This window comes from Castor canadensis, chromosome 7 (assembly GCF_047511655.1).
Source record: "Castor canadensis chromosome 7, mCasCan1.hap1v2, whole genome shotgun sequence".
Lineage (NCBI taxonomy): Eukaryota > Metazoa > Chordata > Mammalia > Rodentia > Castoridae > Castor > Castor canadensis.
Window position 1 is genome coordinate 54,856,838 of NC_133392.1, and position 20,949 is coordinate 54,877,786.

At 39.8% G+C, this 20,949-nt stretch overlaps 1 long non-coding RNA gene across 1 annotated transcript in view; it reads left to right on the forward strand.

Annotated features, from left to right (window-relative positions):
• Nucleotides 1-7,130: 7,130 nt before the first annotated feature.
• The window catches only part of LOC141424803 (uncharacterized), a 52,317-nt gene continuing 38,498 nt past the window's right edge, over nucleotides 7,131-20,949 (forward strand). The window contains exons 1-2 of the long non-coding RNA XR_012449721.1: nucleotides 7,131-7,594; nucleotides 14,820-20,167. This is a non-coding gene — a long non-coding RNA (uncharacterized lncRNA). The remainder of the gene's footprint in view (nucleotides 7,595-14,819; nucleotides 20,168-20,949) is intronic.

A 20,949-nucleotide genomic window follows, 5' to 3' on the forward strand; every position in this document is an offset into this window, starting at 1 on the left:
ATCTCATGTGTAGTTCAAATCCCTCCTTAATTAATTTTACTGCTTACTTCTAAATGCTCTTGCTCAGGGGAGCATGGGTGTGTTGTGAATGAGCTATGTCAGGTGCGGGGGAGCATGGTTCAAGTGTTAGAGTGCCTGCCTAGCAAGTGTGAAGCCCTTAATTCAAACCCCAGTACTGCCAAACAAAACCAAAAAACCAACCTTCCTCTGCCAAAAAAAGACAAAACACGATAGACACACTTGTGTCTTTCTACATCAGAATTTATTAAATAATAATAAACTCACAAACTACATCAGTTTCTTTGGTGTTAATTCACCGAGTACTACTGATTTCACTTGCTAGTCACAAGTCCTTGGCAAACAGGTTCTTTTATTCCAATGTTAATTATTAATATTTACTCTCAGATCATACATTACACTTCACATAAGGTTATACAGGCTACAGAATGGCTAATGTAGGGTTAAAGCAGACATAAGGCTCCAAGGGACTTTGCTGAGGGCAAAGCAGATTCATAAACAATGAGGAAAGAGTCACTGCAGATGGTTAGATAAGATATTTAATGTAACAAACCAGTCACAGAGCTGTTGAGGCTCAGGGTGTCAAAGTACAGAGCTGGTTCAAGGTGCAGAGTTGGTTCCAAGCTTATTGAATGGCAATTCAAATAGGTCATGTCAAGCCAGGGGATAGTGCTGAGCTGAAGCCCCAGGGACAGAGTTGAAAGTTTGTCACCTATTGATCCATGACCCCTGCACCAGATGGTCTGATAAAGGGTTTGTGGATGTCACCATACACCAGTGCTAGATGCCCTTCCTTTTATATGATCCAGTGAGAGGGTGGCATCATTTGTTGGTCTGGTGTGTTCAATAAGCTCAAGAGCTTGGTTTTTCTGAAATGGCTTTGATAGACTCCTGTGTCTATGTGTTCATAGGTGGTAGTCCTTTATTTGCATAAATAAGTGATTTATCAGTGTGCCTCATGGTTTGTGCTGGACAGATGGTTATTGTTTACTTGTACAAACAACATGTAGAGTCATCCTGCTTCAGCATTTGCTCTCAAGATCAAGTAAACTGTTGTTTTACAAAAAATGGAGTCACTTGAGACAAGAGCCAGTCTGAAAGCTATTGTTTTATACAATATGGAGTAACTTAGAACAGGATACAGCCTGATGGCTACAGGTTCTCTTTCAGTATTTTTTTCTTTGTTTCTCACCTCTGCTTTTAAATTCCTTTAGTATGGGATCCAACATGCAAATTAGAGGAAAGGGACAAAAAAAATCATCATGTTTAGCAGGTATCATACACAGTTTTCTTCTTGGCTAACTCTGGCTGGTCCCCTTTCCTTTCATTTATCTATGCATCCACATTCAGGTTGTTCCAGGAATCTGTGAGGATGTAAGGGCTTCATACTATTCTAGTAATCCTCCAGTTGGCTTCTTGAAAACCTGCAATGATGCAGGGCTTCATTCTACACAGTCTCTTTTTGCTGGGGTCCCCTGGTTTTAAACATAGTTTTCTTGGTCTCTTCAAGTTGGCTCATGCCTTGGTATTCAAGTTCTTTTGGTCAGTGGAAAAAATATCATGCATCCTTTTCCTTCCAGAAACCTACCTCTCTAATAAGCCCTCTCTCCCACCCTGTAATTGTATTTCTTGCATTTGGTATTATTGAGATGGACTGAAACCAGATGGGGTACCAACAGATGCCTGTGGATCCTTGTTGGCTCTCCCAAGAGTTTTTATTGCTCTTTTCTATGGTTTCGAGAGTTTGCAACATCTGGGCCTTATAAACAACTGGCTAGAAAAGGAGAAGCCAGTCTTCTCTCTTGTATGTACTCCTGGTCCCCAGGAAGGATTTGCTTGGAGCTCCCTCACTTGGTTTAGAATGGATAGGGAGTGGTGTCCTACCACGGGGAGGGAGGAAAAAAAATCCCAAAGCCTTTATATTCCTATAAATCCTTTTCAAAGAACACAATCTATCAGAGTATAACATTCTCTTAAATTGGCTGGTACTGGGGTTTGAACTCAGAGCTTCATGTTTGCAAAGCAGGTACTCTACTGCTTGAGCTACACCTCCAGTCCATTTTCTGATGGTTATTTTTGAGATGGAATGTCACAAATTATTTCCCTGGGATAGATTTGAACCTTGATCCTTCTGATCTCAGCCTCCCAAGTAGCTAGGATTACAGGGTGTGAGCCACTAGCACCCTGCTGACTTGGTCATTTTAAATAAAATTCTGTATAAATGTGTTTACTAATTCTTTTGCTGCTCTAGTTACTTAACTAAAATTTAAAGATAATAAGAAAATTCCTCTAACATCCTATTAAATTTTGCTTAGGTTAAAAAGTAGAAATCTACAGATTTAGTATGCTATTTAGTATGCTTGATTGATATTCCTCAGTTCTATTCCACTCCTTGACTACCCATCATACCAAGTTTTGTGTTTTTTTCAATGCCATGCATGTTTAATATGTGTACATATGTATACACAAAGAAGATATTGCTCAAATTCTTTCCCACTTTATAGAATGTTTTTTTGACACATCATTCTGCAATTTGCTTTCTTGGCACAATATTGTGCTTCTTGAGACTTATCCATGTTCATACTTGAATTACTAATTCTTAATTTTAACCACTTTATAGTGTTATATTGTATGAATATAATGTATTTTATTTAAAAATTTCCTCTGTTGATCATTGTCTTAATATGTTTTCAGTTGCTATGACAGAATACCTGAGACTGTAATGTATAAAGAAAAATTATTTTGGCACCTGGTTCTGGAGTCTGGGAAGTCCAAGATGAGGTGGCTGCATCTGCTGAGGGTCTTGTGCTGTGTCATATGGCAGAAAAGCAGAAAGGCGAGTGGGTGCATAGGGAAGAGACAAAACATGAGAGGTGGCCTCTCTTTATAACAGCTTGCTCTGGTGGCAATTAATCCAGTCCTACCTGAAAGGCATTAATTCCTCTTAATCATCTAGTCACCTCTTGCAAGTCTTACCTCCCCAACACTTGCGTTGGGAATCAGTTTTCCAAAACATGAACTTTGGGGACACATTCAAGCTCTAGCTGATGTTTAGATGATTTTCTTTTCAGTTTTGATTTCTAGGGTGATTGAGAATATTTTGGTATGTCCTTGGACCATTTTAGTTTTCTGTTCTGTGAATTACCTCTTCATACATCTTTCCAGTTTTTCTGTTGTACTGTTTCTTTCTTCATTGATTTGTAAGACTTCTTTATATACACACATTATAAATATATTACCTCAGTGTATGATTTGCCTTTTAACTTTTTTATTTTTTATATAGAAAGCCTTGAATATTAACATACTTACCCATCTTTTCCTTTAGATTTGTGCCTTTGAAAGAAACTCTTCCAAATCCAAAGATACTAGCTAAGCTGGTGGAAGGTCTCAAGTGGTAAGGGCACCTGTCTAGCAAGTGTGAGGCCCTGAGTTCAAACCCCAGTGCTGCCAAAAAATGAACACCCAAAGATCCCAGCTATATAATCTGACATCTTTTCTGAAAGGCCAAGGGCTTTCTTTTAATACTTGGGCCTTTAATCTATGAGTAATTTATTTTTATGTATGGTAAGAGGAAGCAATTCCTATTCCTTTTGGGGCATATGGATAAAGCAATGTTCCAACACTATTCATTAAATAAGGCATATTTTCCCCAATTGATTTATAATGAATGTCATAGATAGATTTTCATATTTGTGAGAAGTTTCTTTTTTGGGTTTCCTATCCTCTTTATTTTCCTTCTAAGCCAATACCATCTTAATTGCTATAGATTTTTAGTAAATAATATAGAATCAATGCCTCCTCCCCTTCTGCATCTTCTCCCTTTTCCTCCAAAATTGGCTGTTCCTTGTCCACAGCTGGGATGACAAGAGCATACCACCATGCACAGTTTTTTCCCATTCAGATGGGGTCTCACAAACTTCTTTGCCCAGGCTGGCCTGGAACCTTGATCCTCTGGATCGCAGCTTCTCTCATAGCTTGGAATGACAGGCATGAGCCACTGTGCCCAGGGTGTTGGTTGAGATGGGTTCTTACTAACTTTTTGCCTGGGCTGGCCTTGAATCATGATCCTCCTGATCTCACCCTTCCAAGTAGTAGGATTATAGGTGTGAGTCACTGGTGTCCAGTGTCTTTCTCTTCTTGAGAAGCTATCAGTCTTTTTGAACTAACGTCCCACTCTCATGACCTCATTTAACCATAATTATTGCCTCTTTAAAGGTCCTGCTTGCAAATATAGGGTTAGGGGATCAACATATGAATTCGGGGGGAGGGACGCATTTCAGTCTATAACAGCATGTCTTCCATAAATATGTGTTAAATTTGTATCACTTAGTTTCACGAGTACCTCTATTTCTGATGATTATATCCCTTAATATAAGCTAGCTGATCCTTTAGGCTTTCCTATGTCTATATAAATTTGACTTTTTTCTTTCTTTTTTAGATGTCTTCTGAAGAAATTAACATTCCTGATCTTCAAGTATTCCTATATTTTATCATTTCATATGCAACATTCCTACTGGGACAGCAAAAACAAGCAAACAGAAAACACTGAGTGATGGCAAGGACATGGAGCAGCTGGAGTGTTCATCCATGATTTGTGGAAGGGCAAATTAGTGCAACCATTTGGCACACTCATTGGCTGATGACAACATCTGCAAACCTCATGACCTTCCTCCAAAAAAAAAGGCTACTTGTAGGTCATTCAACAGGAATGCATCCTTATGCTCACCAAAACACACAGATAAAATGTTCAGATGAACACTGTTCATCATAGCCCCAAACTCCAAACAATCTAAATGTTCATCAAAAATGGAGGACCAGCTAGGTGCTGGTGGCTCACACCTGTAATCCTAGCTATCTGGGAGGCTGAGATGGGGAGGATCAAGGCTCCACGCCAGCCAGGGCAAATAGCTCATGAGACCCCATCTCCAACATAATCACAGCAATATGGACTGGAGGTGTGACTCGAGTGATAGAGTTCTTGCTTTGCAAGCATGAAGGCCTGACTTCAAAACCAAGTCCCACTGAAAAAAAAAGAAAACTAAATAGTTTGTGGTATATTCATTCAATAAATTTATGTAAAGCAATGAAAAAGAAGGCTGCACATCTCTCTGCAGTCATAAGATGAATCTTCTAAATGTTCAATGAGACAGGGGTTCACCTACAAAAATGGCTGGTAGGAACAGTCCTCCTGAGGTCAAAAGAGTGGGCATTGTCTGTAGAAAATTTAAGATCGTAAAAGTGACTAAAAATCAGGTTTCCTTTTTTATTGTATCATGTATACAATAAAATATGTGATATTAGTGTTAAAATACTCTTCTGTTAGATCATAACCTAAAAAGCCCACTGTGAAGGAGTGCATACTGTTTCATTCCAATTACATAACGTACAAAATCAGCCAGGCAAAAGTAGTCCATACTGCTAGTGGTCAGAATAAGTTTTTTTGGGGGAAAGTACTGGCATTTGAACTCAGGGCCTCACACTTACTAGGCAGGGATTCTACCACTTGAGTCACTCCACCAGCCCTCTTTTGGTGTTGAATATTTTTGAGACAGGGTCTCGAGAACTATTTGCTAGTGCTGACTTCGAACTGCCATCTTCCTGATCCCAGCCTCCCCAGTAGCTAGGATTATAGGCATGAGCCAATGGTGTCCGCTCCAGGATAAGTTTTTAGCCCTGTGAGGTAGTGACTGGAATGGTGCACAAAGGGATTCTAGGGGGTGGGCATTTCCTGGCTATTGGTTTACAAGGGTGTGTTCATTTTGAAAAAATTCATTAAGCTATACTCTTATGATCCAGGCATTTCTTTGAATGCTGTAGTCCCATAAGAGGTTTTTAAAAGCTACAACCTATTTAAAAAAACTTAGCTGTGTTAGTGAGACTTTCATCACCGTGATAAACATGTCATACAAGCAACTTAAGGGATTTGTTTTGGCTCATGGTTTCAGAAGTTTTGTCTATCATGGTGGGGAGGGTGTGGTGGGGCCAAGCAGCTGACTTCCTGGTGGTCAGGAAACAGAAGTGAACCATTCTTTAACTTTTTTTTTTTTTTTGATGGTGGTACTGGGGTTTGAACTCAGGGCCTCGTGCTTGCTAGACAGACAGACACTCTACCACTTGAACCACTCTGCCAGCCCTAAACTGCTATTTGGATAGTAAAGAGGGACATCCACTCTTCTAGAACTTGCCATGTGGCTTCAGTGCCTGAAAACTTAAAGGCTACTTTGTCTGAGTGAGGGTGAATGACAACAGGCTGACATGTTGCCTGCCTGCAGCTTTGAGGATGAGGAAGGCATGGGCCATAAACCTCACAAAGGAGCTTGTCCCTTGAGGATGCAACATGGCAGTGGATACCCACTGCGTGGATGTTAGGGACACAGGCGCAGACGTCTGAAACTCTAACACTCTCTAGCAAGTTTGGATTATTTCTTCATTTAGAAAACAGAAATACTGATAATACCTACTACATAGGCTTGTTGAAAGATTAAGTGGGATAATATGTGTGAAGCATGAAGTGATATTAAAATATAAGAAAAGACATGGGTCAGTCACACATGGGACTCCTGGGAATGTGTCCTCCTTTGGATCTATAAGGAGCGGTCTGGCATTTAGACATATGAGTCACATATGTTTCTGTGTGCCTTGGGTGGCCATGAAATTGACTTTTTTTGTCCCTTAGAAACCACATCCCTTTAACAGAAAACTACAGCAAACACCATGCAGTATGTGAAAAGGACCACTTATTTATTATTACTACATGTCAGAAACCATCTGGACCATTTTCTTGTGGGTAGATGTTTGCCAAATTAACTTTGAAAGCAGAGAATTCATGTCGGGTATTTCTGTTAGCACAATGAGTGCAACTAGGCCAGATGCAGATGCATTTTCAACACAGTATTAAGCCATCTGACAGTCAGGTGGAAAACCATGGTGACTGCACGCAGTTCTTCCAGTTTGCTCAGTGTGCTTAGGAAATGTCAATAAACTATTTCTCAATTTGAAAGAAATTCATCGAGAAACAATCTGAAGTGCAAAAGAGCTTTATGAACTTGACCAAGAAGACTATAAAAACATTTCATTTTGGTTATTTGTGGTAATGGTAATTATTAAGTTACACCTTCTGCTCACTGTGAAGGAGTGTCTAGTTCTCTTTCATTCACAAATGCACTGTGTTAGAAACTGGGAATGAAAAGACTTTGGGAGCTAGCCTCTGCTCTCAGGGCTCTTTCAGTCTCATTGGCAAACAGGTGAACCAAAACAAGCATTGTCAAGGGCTCAGAGTCAGCTGTGCCTCAGATCCTTTGGAGCCCAGAAGGCAACTATAAAAACCAGCCCAGAGGCCAGAGAACATTTTTTTTTTTAACATTACTGGGATTTGAACTCAGGGCCTACACCTTGCCTTTTTTTGTGATGGATTTTTTGATATAGGGTCTCTTGAACTATTTGCCTGGGCTGGTTTCAAGCCGTGATTCTCCTGATCTCTGCCTCCTAAGTAGTTTAGGATTACAGGCATGAAACACCAGTTGAGAACACTTCTTGAAGGAGGTGAAGATTGAGAAACAAGGGAAAAGCAGGCAGGGTGAGTAGAGTATGAGTGTATTATTGTTAGCAACTTGTCATTCTTTTTGTCATTAACACAGAGTGGTAAAATAATTATGACTGCAAGATCTAATATTTAAAAACATTTTCAGGTCAGGCATAGTGGCTTATGCCTGTAATCCCAGCTACTTATGAGGCAGAGATCAGGAGGATTGTGGTTACAGGCCAGCCAAGGGGGAGAGGGTAGGGAAGGGAAAAAGTTAGCCAGACCAAATCTCAACATCCACTGGGCTGTGTAATGTGTGCATGGGAATTTATAATTATTGTTTTTGAAATATCTTTTAATTAATTAATTTATTATTTATTTATGTCTTCTCGGTCAAAAACCACGTGTAGTAAGTGCAAATGAGGCAGGCTTACTACTATTGTTACTTTTCCTGACCAAAAAGAAAAGGGCTCATTTTCCTGTCTTTACCTACAGTGAGGACCAAAGGTATTTGCAGCTTGATGGATGAAACTGGTGCTTGCTATAATTTGCAGTTATTTATTCCTTCCTCCCCACCTTTTTTTTTTTTTTTCATTTTTCTTTTATTATTCATATGTGCATACAAGGCTTGGTTCATTTCTCCCCCCTGCCCCCACCCCCTCCCTTACCACCCACTCCACCCCCTCCCGCTCCCCCCCCTCAATACCCAGCAGAAACTATTTTGCCCTTATCTCTAATTTTGTTGTAGAGAGAGTATAAGCAATAATAGGAAGGAACAAGGGGTTTTGCTGGTTGAGATAAGGATAGCTATACAGGGCATTGACTCACATTGATTTCCTGTGAGTGTGTGTTACCTTCTAGGTTAATTCTTTTTGATCTAACCTTTTCTCTAGTACCTGGTCCCCTTTTCCTATTGGCCTCAGTTGCTTTTAAGGTATCTGCTTTAGTTTCTCTGCGTTAAGGGCAACAAATGCTAGCTAGTTTTTTAGGTGTCTTACCTATCCTCACCCCTCCCTTGTGTGCTCTCGCTTTTATCATGTGCTCATAGTCCAATCCCCTTGTTGTGTTTGCCCTTGATCTAATGTCCACATATGAGGGAGAACATATGATTTTTGGTCTTTTGGGCCAGGCTAACCTCACTCAGAATGATGTTCTCCAATTCCATCCATTTACCAGCGAATGATAACATTTCGTTCTTCTTCATGGCTGCATAAAATTCCATTGTGTATAGATACCACATTTTCTTAATCCATTCGTCAGTGCTGGGGCATCTTGGCTGTTTCCATAACTTGGCTATTGTGAATAGTGCCGCAATAAACACGGATGTGCAGGTGCCTCTGGAGTAACAGTCTTTTGGGTATATCCCCAAGAGTGGTATTGCTGGATCAAATGGTAGATCGATGTCCAGCTTTTTAAGTAGCCTCCAAATTTTTTTCCAGAGTGGTTGTACTAGTCTACATTCCCACCAACAGTGTAAGAGGGTTCCTTTTTCCCCGCATCCTCGCCAACACCTGTTGGTGGTGGTGTTGCTGATGATGGCTATTCTAACAGGGGTGAGGTGGAATCATAGTGTGGTTTTAATTTGCATTTCCTTTATTGCTAGAGATGGTGAGCATTTTTTCATGTGTTTTCTGACCATTTGAATTTCTTCTTTTGAGAAAGTTCTGTTTAGTTCACGTGCCCATTTCTTTATTGGTTCATTAGTTTTGGGAGAATTTAGTTTTTTAAGTTCCCTGTATATTCTGGTTATCAGTCCTTTGTCTGATGTATAATTGGCAAATATTTTCTCCCACTCTGTGGGTGTTCTCTTCAGTTTAGAGACCATTTCTTTTGATGAACAGAAGCTTTTTAGTTTTATGAGGTCCCATTTATCTATGCTATCTCTTAGTTGCTGTGCTGCTGGGGTTTCATTGAGAAAGTTCTTACCTATACCTACTAACTCCAGAGTATTTCCTACTCTTTCTTGTATCAACTTAAGAGTTTGGGGTCTGATATTAAGATCCTTGATCCATTTTGAGTTAATCTTGGTATAGGGTGATATACATGGATCTAGTTTCAGTTTTTTGCAGACTGCTAACCAGTTTTCCCAGCAGTTTTTGTTGAAGAGGCTGCTATTTTTCCATCGTATATTTTTAGCTCCTTTGTCAAAGATAAGTTGCTCATAGTTGTGTGGCTTCATATCTGGATCCTCTATTCTGTTCCACTGGTCTTCATGTCTGTTTTTGTGCCAGTACCATGCTGTTTTTATTGTTATTGCTTTGTAATATAGTTCGAAGTCAGGTATTGTGATACCTCCTGCATTGTTCTTTTGACTGAGTATTGCCTTGGCTATTCGTGGCTTCTTGTGTTTCCATATAAATTGAACAGTAGATTTTTCAATCTCTTTGATGAATGTCATTGGAATTTTGATGGGAATTGCATTAAACGTGTAGATTACTTTTGGGAGTATAGTCATTTTTACTATGTTGATTCTACCAATCCATGAGCATGGGAGATCTCTCCACTTTCTATAGTCTTCCTCAATCTCTTTCTTCAGAAGTGTATAGTTTTCCTTGTAGAGGTCTTTCACATCTTTTGTTAGGTTTACACCTAGGTATTTGATTTTTTTTGAGGCTATTGTAAATGGAATTGTTTTCTTACATTCTTTTTCCGTTTGCTCATTGTTAGTGTATAGAAATGCTAATGATTTTTCTATGTTGATTTTATATCCTGCTACCTTGCTATAGCTATTGATGATGTCTAGAAGCTTCTGAGTAGAGGTTTTTGGGTCTTTAAGGTATCGGATCATGTCGTCTGCAAATAGGGATATTCTGACAGTTTCTTTACCTATTTGTATTCCTTTTATTCCTTCTTCTTGCCTAATTGCTCTGGCTAGGAATTCCAGTACTATGTTGAATAGGAGTGGAGATAGTGGGCATCCTTGTCTGGTTCCTGATTTTAGAGGGAATGGTTTTAATTTTTCTCCGTTAAGTATAATGCTGGCTGTAGGTTTGTCATATATAGCTTTTATAATGTTGAGGAACTTTCCTTCTATTCCTAGTTTTCTTAGAGCTTTTATCATGAAATGATGTTGGATCTTATCAAAGGCTTTTTCTGCATCTATTGAGATGATCAAGTGGTTTTTGTCTTTGCTTCTGTTAATGTAGTTTATTACGTTTATTGATTTTCGTATGTTGAACCACCCCTGCATCCCTGGGATGAAACCTACCTGGTCATGGTGAATAATCTTTTTGATGTGTTGCTGAATTCGATTTGCCATTATTTTGTTGAGGATTTTTGCATCAATGTTCATTAAGGAGATTGGCCTATAGTTCTCCTTTTTGGAGGTGTCTTTGCCTGGTTTTGGGATAAGTGTAATAGTGGCTTCATAAAATGTGTTTGGCAGTTTTCCTTCCCTTTCTATTTCATGGAACAGTTTAAGGAGGGTTGGTATCAGTTCTTCTTTAAAGGTCTGATAGAATTCAGCAGAGAATCCATCAGGTCCTGGACTTTTCTTTTTGGGGAGACTCTTGATTGCTGCTTCAATTTCATTTTGTGTTATAGGTCTATTCAGGTGATTAATTTCCTCTTGGTTCAGTTTTGGATGATCATATGTATCTAGAAATCTGTCCATTTCTTTAAGATTTTCAAATTTATTTGAATATAGGTTCTCAAAGTAGTCTCTGATGATTTCCTGGACTTCCATGGTGTTTGTTGTTATCTCCCCTTTTGCATTCCTGATTCTACTAATTTGGGTTTTTTCTCTCCTCATTTTAGTCAGGTTTGCCAGGGGTCTATCGATCTTGTTTATTTTTTCAAAGAACCAACTTTTTGTTTCATTAATTCTTTGTATGGTTTTTTTGGTTTCTATTTTGTTGATTTCAGCTCTTATTTTTATTATTTCTCTCCTTCTATTTGTTTTGGGATTTGCTTGTTCTTGTTTTTCTAGGAGTTTGAGATGTATCATTAGGTCATTGATTTGGGATCTTTCAATCTTTTTAATATATGCACTCATGGCTATAAACTTTCCTCTCAAGACTGCCTTAGCTGTGTCCCATAGGTTCCAGTAGGTTATGTTTTCATTTTCATTGACTTCTAGCAACTTTTTAATTTCCTCTTTTATTGCATCGATGATCCATTCTTCATTAAGTAATGAGTTATTTAGTTTCCAGCTGTTTGCATGTTTTTTGTCTTTACTTTTGTTGTTGAGTTCTACTTTTACTGCATTGTGGTCAGATAGTATGCATGGTATTATTTCTATTTTCTTATATTTGCTGAGGCTTGCTTTGTGCCCTAGGATATGATCTATTTTGGAGAAGGTTCCATGGGCTGCTGAGAAGAATGTATATTGTGTAGAGGTTGGATGAAATGTTCTGTAGACATCTACTAGGTCCACTTGATCTATTGCATATTTTAGATCTTGGATTTCTTTATTGAGTTTTTGTTTGGATGACCTATCTATTGATGATAATGGAGTGTTAAAGTCTCCCACAACCACTGTGTTGGTGTTTATATATGCTTTTAGGTCTTTCAGGGTATGTTTGATGAAATTGGGTGCATTGACATTGGGTGCATACAGATTGATGATTATTATTTCCTTTTGGTCTATTTCCCCTTTTATTAGTATGGAATGTCCTTCTTTATCTCATTTGATCAATGTAGGTTTGAAGTCTACTTTGTCAGAGATAAGTATTGCTATTCCTGCTTGTTTTCGGGGGCCATTGGCTTGGTAAATCTTCTTCCAGCCTTTCATCCTAAGCATATGCTTATTTCTGTCGGTGAGATGAGTCTCCTGTAAGCAACAAATTGTTGGATCTTCTTTTTTAATCCATTTTGTCAAACGGTGTCTTTTGATGGGTGAATTAAGTCCATTAACATTAAGTGTTAGTACTGATAGGTATGTGGTGATTCCTGCCATTTAGTTATCTTAGTTGTTTGAAGGTTTGATTGTGTGTACCTAACTTGATGTTACTCTCTACTGTCTTGCTTTTTCTTATCCTGTGGTTTGGTGCTGCCTGCCTTTTCATGGTTAAGTTGGGTGTCACTTTCTGTGTGCAGGATCCCTTGCATAATCTTTTGTAATGGTGGCTTTGTGGTCACATATTGTTTTAGTTTCTGCTTATCATGGAAGACTTTTATTGCTCCATCTATTTTGAATGATAGCTTTGCTGGGTAGAGTATCCTGGGGTTGAAGTTATTTTCATTCAGTGCCTGGAAGATCTCACCCCACGCTCTTCTTGCTTTTAATGTTTCTGTTGAGAAGTCTGCTGTGATTTTGATGGGTTTACCTTTGTATGTTACTTGTTTTTTCTCTCTTACAGCCTTCAATATTCTTTCCTTAGTTTCTGAACTTGTTGTTTTAATGATGATATGTCGTGGAGTAGTTCTATTTTGATCTGGTCTATTTGGTGTCCTGGAGGCCTCTTGCATCTGTATGGGAATATTTTTCTCTAGATTTGGGAAATTTTCCATTATTATTTTGTTGAATATATTACGCATTCCCTTCGCTTGCACCTCTTCTCCTTCTTCAATGCCCATGATTCTCAAGTTTGGTCTTTTGATGGAGTCAGTGAGTTCTTGCATTTTCTTTTCACAGGTCTTGAGTTGTTTAATTAATAGTTCTTCAGTTTTTCCTTTAATTACCATTTCATCTTCAAGTTCTGAGATTCTGTCTTCTGTTTGTTCTATTCTGCTGGATTGGCCTTCCGTTTTGTTTTGCAGTTCTGTTTCGTTCTTTTTTGTGAGGTTTTCCATATCCTGGCTGTTTTCTTCTTTATTGTTGTCTATTTTTGTCCTGAGTTCATTTATCCATTTATTCATTGTGTTCTCTCTTTCACTTTGGTGTTTATACAGTGCTTCTATGGTTTCCTTTATTTCTTCTTTTGCTTTTTCAAATTCTCTATTTTTATTGTCTTGGAATTTCTTGAGTGTCTCCTGTACATTTTGGTTGACCCTATCCAGTATCATCTCTATAAAATTCTCATTGAGTACTTGTAGTATGTCTTCTTTTAAATTATTCTTGTGGGCTTCATTGGGTCCTTTGGCATAGTTTATCTTCATTTTGTTGGAGTCTGGATCTGAGTTTCTGTTCTCTTCATTCCCCTCTGGTTCCTGTACTAATTTTTTGCTGTGGGGAAACTGGTTTCCTTGTTTTTTCTGTCTTCCTGTCATTGTCCTTGGTGTTGTTACTGTCCCTGTACTGTGTGTAATTAAGTATTTTCTAGCTTGTAATAATAACAATGGTAATATTGAGAATGGAAGAGTGAGCTGAGATGGAAAGCAAGAAGTTAAAGAAAAGGGGAAAACAAATATACAGACAAGAGGGAGAAAGCAGAACAAGGTATCAGACAAGAGAGTTTCAAAGGTATAAACAGGGAGTGTTAGTGTACTAATCGACAGTAAGCTGAACAGACAATAGAGAGAAAGAGAGAGGATTGAAAATCAAAGATAAAAAAATAAAAAATAAGTATATGAAAGTAATATCTATTTATAAAAATGAATTAAAATAAAATGGAAAATAGAAAATTAAAAAAAACAAAAACCAAAAAACTTCCAAGTTTATATGCAATGCAATTTCAGTCTTAATAATTTGGATGTCCGTCTCAATCTCCAGTCCTGGAGTTGGTGCCTCAGATGTTGTTCTGTAGTTGTCTCATCAAAGGGGATGCATAAAGTAGAACAAAACTACACTCACACACACACAGAAAAAAAAAAAAAATACCCCACCAAGTGTCCCCAGTTCAAATGCAATACAGTTTCAGTAAGTTTTTCGGCTTGCAGGTGTAATTCGGTTGTTCTCTCATCAAAGGTAGGGAGAAAAAGAAAAAAAAGCGTCTGGAGACAGTTCTGAGTGTGGTATCTGCAACTGTGGCTCGCCTGCCTGCTGCTCTCAGCCTGTAACTGGCGGCGTTATTTATGCAGATCTCTGGGGTGAGCTAGCACTCACCTGGTCCCACAGGCTTTGTTTGCTCAGAGTTCTCCTGTGCGGTGGCCTCTGCCACAGGCTTTCCCCTTTCCAAGCACTGGGAAAGGTGACACTGCCCCGCGTTGTCAGGCCTGCGTGTTTATTTACAGTTCACGTGGGAAGTGGGTCTTCCCTCCTCTCACAAGCGTCCCCGCTCCTGGTTACTGGTGCGCCCCGCTCCCGCCAGAGCCTCTCCGGCCCGCCCGGCTCGTTTATTTACAGTCCCGGGAAGGAGTCCCTTCCCCCAATCTTCAGCGCTCAGGGTGCCCCACCCTCTTTCCAGCGTGTCTTAACTGTTCTTATTGCTTAGTACTCAGTTTCTCTTTTTTTCCGCAGGTGGAGGTCAGTCTGTCCAGGGGGCTATGCTGCTCTGGCCCAGGCTTGTCTGTGGGGGAACCGCGGTACCGCGAAGCTCACCTGGTCCGCGTCTTCCCAAGCCGTATGGGCGCCGGCCACTGGCGGCCCCGGGGGCCCTCCTCGGTTCTCCGTTTAACGTGAAGTGGAGATTCTCTGCGCCGGCTGGAGATGTGGAGGAGTCAAAGTTATGCCTTTTCTCGGTGATTATGCCTGCAAAGTGTGTCTCCAGCGTCTCTCCAAGATTTCACTATAGGAGGGTCACTTTCTGCTTCCTCCCTCTAGCTGCCATCTTGGAATTCCCCCCACCTTTTTTTTTAAAGACAAGGACCCAAGGTCATGCAAGTCTCAAGCAGAATTAAAACTAGCACCCTAGATTGTCTGAATTTCAGTTAATCACTCTTTCTAGGTTATTGCTGAACCCTGAGAGAAAGCATAGTCTTCTAGTCAAGTGTGGCCCCTGAATGAGCCAGCCTGGGCTCAAATCTCAGCCCCTCCACTTCCTACTCTGTGATCTTGGCCCAATTCACCTTCTCCATGTCCTACTTTCCTCATTTGTTGAATGAAAACGCTGAAGTACAAGGCTGCTGTAAGAATCAAATGAGTTAATTTGCGTTGAACACTCAGTGACTAGTGGGCATGAAGGGCTGATGAGGTGGCAGCCCTTGGTAGATGCCACTGGCCCTGAACCATATTTGACCTTCTGTGCCATGTGTCTGACCACAGAGCTCAGCAGCCTTTGAACTTGGAGCTGGGAAAATTTGGGAACTAATAGGACTTCCCCTAAAGTTGGGTAGCTGTAAGGAGCAAGACGTGTGACTGATCACAGGGTTCCTGCCTGGGGCGGGCACAGACCCACACAGTTAATATCTTGCACAGAAGCTTCCATATTTATGAACTTTCAGAGACAGGAACAAAGCAAAGACCTAGAGCAAAGACCCATCCCCATCAATCTCGTATTCCTTAGATTTCCTCACAGATTACCTTAAAAGTCTTTTAGAACCAAACCTGTCCATAAGTAGGAAAATGGGTTAAATGCCACTGGGGAAAGTTATAGCATCTAGCTAGGTTTTATTCTTTGTCCAACGAAGTTATTTAAAAAACAATCTGTTTGCAGAGGCCAATAATGGTTTTTACCATTATTGGTAAAAACCTGGTTTTTACTGAAATTACTTGTGTTTTAAATTAAAGACTTTTTTTTAGGATCAAGTATACAAGGTTGCGAAGACAAATTTCAAATTGCTATAGGTGCTCAGTGTCACAAAGAAAAGGCAAGCCTGTCCCTTCCCTTCTTGGTGGGCCTGGGGTTTGAACTCAGGGTGTTGTACTTGCAAAGCAGGCACTCTACTGCTTGAGCTATACCTCCAGTCTATTTTTGTTCTGGTTATTTTGGAGATTGGGGCTTTTGAACTATTTCCCTAGGCTGACCTTGACTGCAATTCTGACCTTAGCATCCTCAGTAACTAGGATTCCAGTTGTGAGCCACCAGTGCCACCAGAGAACATCTTTTTAAGGAAGATAACAGAACCATATATCTGACAAACATACATTACAGTTAAATGCTGAATATTATATAATTTAAACTTTATCATTTCACAATTTTCTGTCATGATACTTAATTCTCACTTATTTGTTTTTAAGGTAAAATAAAAAATATCAACTCTATTCTTAAAAAAAATCTGTTGGAAGTGCTGCTTTAAAACAAAAAATTGAAATCATCCAAATCACCAATAATTCTGATTGGTGAAATCACCAATGATTCAATGAACAGGCATTATGGAAAAAAGTGTTTATAGCAAAACTGTTCATTTAAAAAAATATCTGAGCTGGGCATGATAGTCCATGCTTATAATCTCAGCATTTGGGAGGTTGAGGCAGGAGGATTGTGAGTTTGAGACAAGCCTGGGCTCAAAAAACCAAAAATAAGTGAGCAAACAAACAAAAATGAAACGAATACCTGAGTAGAAAAAGTGTAGGAACAAAAGATGTATTTCCATTCTTAAAATATAGAGGTATTAAAAGTGAGGCTCTGTTAGAACTGTGGGTGATGGCTCAGCCCATCCACACTGGCCGTAAACAAGTGACAGTGACATGGTGATAAAAAATCTTTGTGCAAGTGCGGAGGAGTGGTTATCAACAAAACAGCATGAAGCAGTCTTTTAAAGCTCTTTGGCCCACCACTTCCTAAACTTTGATATCACCAACATCACTTTATCAAGATAAAGTGTGTGCTTCACAGGGAGAGGACAGCCACTGTATCGGAGACAAAATGCACCCAATTCAGGGGACCTGGAGGTCACAGTTCAACTGGCTGATCAGACCTACCCATGGCCACATGGACATTAGCCAGTAGGACTCAATTTCAGCTATTTTCAGTTTTCTTTTTTGCTGGAACTGAATTGAAACAACGTCATATAAGAGAGCAGAGGCATTGTATATAAACAATATGACAAGCTGGTCTGATTAAAGAGGGTCATCAGGGAGGTTTTTTAAAGTATGAATTATTCTGTTAATTCTGTCGTGCTATCCTTAGGCTCTTCACATTAACTTTTATTTTGTCTCATATTAGTATTTTCACCTTAAGGTACTCTTGATTAACTTTCATTTTATATATCTTTTTCCAACTTTATTTTTGTACTGAGTTTTGTTTTGTTTTGCTTTTCGTAGTGCTGGGGATTGAACCCAGGGCCTTGTCCATGCTAGACAAGTGCTCTATCACTGAGCTCATCCCCCCCATACTGGGGTCTTACACTTGCTAGGTTGGAGCCATACCTAAAACCCTAAACAAATCTCTCTCTCTTTCTCTCTCCCTCTCTCTTTCTCAGTATTTGGGGGTGAACTCAGGGCTTTGTGCTTTCTAGACAGGCACCCTAGCAGTTGAGCCACTACACCAGCCCTCCAACTTCTTATTTTTTAATTTAACCTTTTAGCTGGATTTTACTTTTGTGATCTAATTCAAGGGTATGGAGACTGCTTCTTGTCCACCAGAACTTGTTCTTCTATCTTCTACAGGAATTGAGCTGTCCTGGGGATGCCACTAACTGGCTAAGGACTTCATTTCTCTGCTTCTCCTAGCAGCCGGGACTCTACATTCTTGCCAATGCCATGCAGAAGGAGGACAGATTTGCCAGCTTGAGTTGTAAAATCTTGCTAGTTTGGTCTCCATACTTTTAAAAAAGTGCCTTCTCCTATCTTCATCTATGTAGATGAACTACGTATTACAAAGAATTATGGAGAAATAATATGGTAGGAAGTTGGATCTCTGGATGACTTCATGAAGTAGAGTTGCCCATTGATGTGGGGTGTTTATATCTGTTATATTATGCTTGCCATAGATTATTAACATTTCTTTAAAGTTACAGTAGCCTACTCTTGCCTATGGCATTTACCATATAATTTGTTCTACATGTGATTTCTTAATCTGCTTTCTACTCATTTATACCTATTACATTGGGAGCACCTAGAAGACAGGATTCTACTTTTGTACACATGCTAGCATGGAGCATATTCCTTCACTGAGCAAGAATTTTCTGAGCCCCTACTGTGTGCCAAGAACTACACTGGTTGATGGGGCTATCGTGGAGAATAAGTAGAAAATTCTCCACTCTTCAGTATTGTGGGAATTTGGACATTAAACAAGAATAGAATAAATATATAATTACCAACAGTGGTAAAGGATGATTGAGACCTAATTGTATTGGGGCGCCAGACAACTTCTCTGAGGGAGGGATTTTCAAGTGGGGACTCGATTGCTGGATAAAAATTAGTTAGATGGAGAGTGAAAGGGAAGAACATTGAAGACCTGGAATGGCAAAGGGCAAAATCTTTCAGTGGGGAAGAGCATGAGTGTTGTCACAGATCTGAGTGAAAGTCAATGTGGTTGAGGATTCTGGGTGGAGGACTGATAATAAGGGAGAGATAACAAGAATTAGGTGATATCAGGAGCAGTCTTAGGCAAGAGATGACAGTGGCCTGGAAAAGGAGCGGATAGGATCAAAGAGGATTGACTCAAAATATGGTCTCAGTCTCAGGATAGAAGTGTCAGGACTTGGTGGTGCTGTCCTTTGATGATGGGTGCTTCAGAGGGAAAGGAAGGTGTCAATGTAGCTGATTTATTCACTTCCTCCACCCACTTAAATGAGGAACAAAAATTGTCACACGAGTCTTTTGTGGTTTTCATCGAGCAAACATGTGCTCTAACCCACCTAAGCTTGGTTTGTCCCAACTGGAGTTTTCCATGCCATGTTCTATCTTGGGCTGGTGGGAATCTCCTTTCCAACTGGATTATTAGCTGTGCAAAGAAAAGGACTGTGTTCCCTTCATTTCCTGTCCTGCATAGCATCTAGCACAGTGTTTTGTTCAAAGAAGATGCTGGAAAAATTTTTTGAAATCATTTCTTTTGAGCACTTCTTAAGAAATGTATTACTCCTTCCGTTGGGGTAAGAAAGATTTTATTTTCCTTTACACGTATCTTTTAGTCTTTAGTCCATTAGGTGATAATATTCAAGTTACATTTTGGTTTGCTCTTGATTTTAGCCTGTACTAGAGTTGAGTTGTTAGATCAGCAAAAAGCTCAGGGCTTCATCCAAGTCTGGTATTCATATCTGTGAGGCGAGAACTCCTGATGAACACGTTGAAGCATTTTGCACATGTGTTTTTCTCTTTTGCCTCTGTGGTAAGACATTTTCCTAGCTGTGCTTTGGATTTTTCCCGTTCCAGTTTTGAAATTTCCACATGGGGTTTGGCCACTTGGTGAACTGCTCTCAGATTCCCTGCTTGCTGTCAGGGTCAGCTTCGGTGATGAGATCTTTAATATCTTTCTGTGTCTGGTTTTACTGCCATACTCATAGGCTTTTTGCCTTTATACTGTCCCAATATTTCATGTTTGTAGCATACGAGCTTCTCTTTTCAACAATTCTCTGTCCTCAGGGAAGCACTCCATCTTGTATGTTGCATGGTTTTTGATTTTGTCTCTGCTGCTACCCAGCTGTGACTCTTGGAGCTTGAATCACAGCGCCCCAGAACATGGGCTATTTTTCTCTAGTTTTTGCCTGTTTCTCATCTGCCTCTGCCCTGACATTGTTTCAGATACAGTTTTTAATTCAGCAACCTTTTTCTCATTATTCTGTTTCTTTGGTTCCGATTCTTTTCTGTCTCTTTAAGACCAATTTTGCCAATTTCTTTCTCTCTTCTCTATTTGGCAGTGTTGAGATTGCCACTGCTGTTGACAGCTGCTGTTCAATATGTCATTACTCAAGCTTGGAAGTAATTTTAGAATGATGTGTGCCCCAACTGTAGAACACTGTGTCCCGGTGGTGGTACATCTGAAGGTAGGAAAGACCCAAGGAAGAGTGTGACACTTGTACAATGCCTTAGAGTTTCAAGGGACCTTTAACTGTGTGATCTTGCTCAGTGCTTCACAATAAGCCCAGGAGTGTAGCAGGGGGTTATAATTTCTGTTTTAAAGTCAAAGGCCTTGAATCTCAAAGCTGAGTGCTTTCCCAATGTATTAGCCAGTTAGAAGGTGAAGGTGATGGAGCCAGGGTTTGAATTTACATCCCACCAGTGCTCTTTGTCCTACAAGATCCTGCACTTTTATTATTGTTTCACTTTCAGGCTAGGATGGACACTGTAGGTTGCAGGCATAGTCAGATCCAGGAACTCAAACACTGTTATCAGGGTCTAGTCTTTCTTCTCTTCTGGTGTTCTCTCCTTCTGAGTTAACTTTCCCTTTATCCAGGCTCTTCTGCTGGGGAGCAGTGTGGTTTCCAGCAGCTCCAGGCTATTACCCTCCAATTCAGAGGAGAGGAGATCCTGCCTCTTTTGGCAAGAGTACAGAGGTTGCTTCTCATCAATTCTAATTGGGTTATATATTATCTTTGAGCCAATCACTGTGATTAGAGGCTTGTGATGCTCTGACTGGTCAGGTTTGAGTCACATGACTTCTGAAGTCAGAGATGAAATCAACATAGCAAGAGAGTGGTGGAAAAGACTTACAAGAAAATTGAGTATTGTTACCAGAATGCCCGCCGGGTGACAAAGATGAAATGTTTTTTATGGGGGATAGTTTTCATTTCCTCTCAGATCTACTCACCACTCTTCTCTGTGTGCT